The sequence below is a fragment of the Oncorhynchus tshawytscha genome, unplaced genomic scaffold (genome assembly GCF_018296145.1).
Source record: "Oncorhynchus tshawytscha isolate Ot180627B unplaced genomic scaffold, Otsh_v2.0 Un_contig_242_pilon_pilon, whole genome shotgun sequence".
NCBI lineage: Eukaryota > Metazoa > Chordata > Actinopteri > Salmoniformes > Salmonidae > Oncorhynchus > Oncorhynchus tshawytscha.
Window position 1 is genome coordinate 81,039 of NW_024609593.1, and position 3,263 is coordinate 84,301.

Below are 3,263 nucleotides of genomic sequence, written 5' to 3' on the forward strand. Positions count from 1 at the left end.
ACCCTTCTTCTCGAGTGAGGGCCACAGTGTGGAAGGATATTGATCCGGTCCAGCTAGAATGGAACATATCAATCAATCAATCAAATGTATTGATAATGCCCTTGTTACATCAGCTGATATCTCAAAGTGCTGTACAGAAACCCAGCCTAAAACCCCAAACAGCAAGCAATGCAGAAGTTGAAGCATGATGGCTAGGAAAAACTCCCTAGATAGGGCAGGTACCTAGGAAGAAACCTAGAGAGGAACCAGGCTCTGAGGGGGTGGCCAGTCCTCTTCTTGCTGTGGGTATTATAAGAGTACATGGCCATTAAGGCCAGATTGTTCGTCGTAGATGAGCAGAGCTGGAGCATTGAACATTGTAGTCGTCTAATCTAGAAGTGACCAAAACACAGATGAGCTTTTCTGCATCGTTTTTGGATGAAAAAGTTTATGATTTTTGTTCAACATTACGAAGATGGGGAAAAGACGCCCTTGAAATATTCGTATGTTCATCAAAGGAGAGATCAGGGTCCAGAGTAACACCGAGGGCCTTCACAGTTTTATTTGAGACGACTGTAAAACCATCAAGATGAATTGTCAGATTCAACAGAAGATCTCTTTGTTTCCTGGGACCTAGAACTAGCATCTCTGTTTTGTCCGAGTTTAAAAAAACAACAACATTTGCCATCATCCAAATCTTTATGTCTGAAACACAGGCTTCCAGGGAGGCTTCCAGGGAGGCTTCCAGGGAGGCTTCCAGGGAGGCTTCCAGGGAGGCTTCCAGGGAGGGCAATTGTAGGTCTTCACTATGTTTTAGATAAAAAAGAATCCTAATACAGCAAGAAACCTACCGTTGCGTATCTATCTTTTGTGGCGCTATGTACTGTTGCATATCTATATGTTGTAGCTCTATGTGATGTTGCATATCTATCTGTTGTAGCTCTATGTGACGTTGCATATCTATCTGTTGTAGCTCTATGTACCGTGGCATATCTATCTGTTGTAGCTCTATGTGCGGTTGCATATCTATCTGCTGTAGCTCTATGTGCGGTTGCATATCTATCTGCTGTAGCTCTATGTGCGGTTGCATATCTATCTGCTGTAGCGCTATGTGCGGTTGCATATCTATCTGTTGTAGCTCTATGTGCGGTTGCATATCTATCTGTTGTAGCTCTATGTGCGGTTGCATATCTATCTGTTGTAGCTCTATGTGCGGTTGCATATCTATCTGTTGTAACTCTATGTGCGGTTGCATATCTATCTGTTGTAGCTCTATGTGCGGTTGCATATCTATCTGTTGTAACTCTATGTGCCACACTAGCTGGTTGAATTTCAACTGAAAATGTTGAATGTTTCCTCAATGAGGAAAATGTATTGGATTTGCATCCAGTCACAGTAGTGAGGAGTTAAACAGAGGTGAAACACTGTTACCAGGATGTAGACCCTGTCGGTCCTTCCCCCAAACAAACATTTCCATATAGCACATATCAGAGATATTCAGTATTTTCTGCAGCTCAATGAACTTCAATGTGCTTCTCTTCACGTAGCTAATGAAGTGACCGACCTTACCTTACAGACTAACACACCTGTTGACCGCGTGTGTGTTGTTTCTGTTGATTTGGATATTACCGTGACAACAGGAGGCTTTCACCCCCCCCATACCCTCACATACACTCTCTCACACACTCACACACACATGCAAAAGCTGAACACATCATACTGTAAACAACAGACAATAGTTGTCAACAATCAAAAGCTCCAGGGGATCCATTCAGGAGACAGATCATCCAGGGGACATTGATCCAAACAGGAGACAGACATCCATTAGTTCCAGGGGTCATTCAATCAGAAGAGTAGTCGCTCCCCCTATCCAGGGGATCCATTCAGGAGACAGATGCTCCTATCCAGGGGATCCATTCAGGATCCATTCAGGATCCATTCAGGAGACAGACGCTCCTATCCAGGGGATCCATTCAGGAGACAGACGCTCCTATCCTGTTCAGGATCAGGAGACAGACGCTCCTATCCAGGGGATCCATTCAGGATCCATTCAGGAGACACGCTCCTATCCAGGAGACAGACGCTCCTATCCAGGATCCATTCAGGAGACAGACGCTCCTATCCAGGGGATCCATTCAGGAGACAGACGCTCCTATCCAGGGATCCATTCAGGAGACAGACGCTCCTATCCATCCATTCAGGATCCATTCAGGAGACAGATGCTCCTATCCAGGGATCATTCAGGAGACAGATGCTCCTATCCAGGAGATCCATTCAGGAGACAGACGCTCCAGGGGATCCATTCAGGATCCATTCAGAAGACAGACGCTCCTATCCAGGGGATCCATTCAGGAGACAGACGCTCCTATCCAGGGGATCCATTCAGGAGACAGACGCTCCTATCCAGGGGGGATCCATTCAGGAGACAGACGCTCCTATCCAGGGATCCATTCAGGAGACAGATGCTCCTATCCAGGGGGGATCCATTCAGGAGACAGACGCTCCTATCCAGGAGATCCATTGCTCCTATCCAGGGATCCATTCAGGAGACAGACGCTCCTATCCAGGGGATCCATTCAGAAGACAGGGCTCCTATCCCATTCAGGATCCATTCAGGATCCATTCAGGAGATTCAGACGCTCCTATCCAGGGGATCCATTCAGGAGACAGACGCTCCTATCCAGGGGATCCATTCAGGAGACAGACGCTCCTATCCAGGGGATCCATTCAGGATCTATTCAGGAGACAGACGCTCCTATCCAGGGGATCCATTCAGGATCCATTCAGGAGACAGACGCTCCTATCCAGGGGATTCATTCAGGATCCATTCAGGAGACAGACGCTCCTATCCAGGGGATCCATTCAGGAGACAGACGCTCCTATCCAGGGGATCCATTCAGGAGACAGACGCTCCTATCCAGGGGATCCATTCAGGATCCATTCAGGAGACAGACGCTCCTATCCAGGGGATCCGTTCAGGATCCATTCAGGAGACAGATGCTCCTATCCAGGGATCTGTTCAGGAGACAGACGCTCCTATATCCAGGGGATCCATTCAGGGATCCATTCAGGAGACAGACGCTCCTATCCAGGGGATCCATTCAGGATCCATTCAGGAGACATACGCTCCTATCCAGGGATCTGTTCAGGAGACAGACGCTCCTATCCAGGAGATCTGTTCAGGATCCAATCAGGAGACAGACGCTCCTATCCAGGGGATCCATTCAGGATCCATTCAGGAGACAGATGCTCCTATCCAGGAGATCTGTTCAGGAGACAGACGC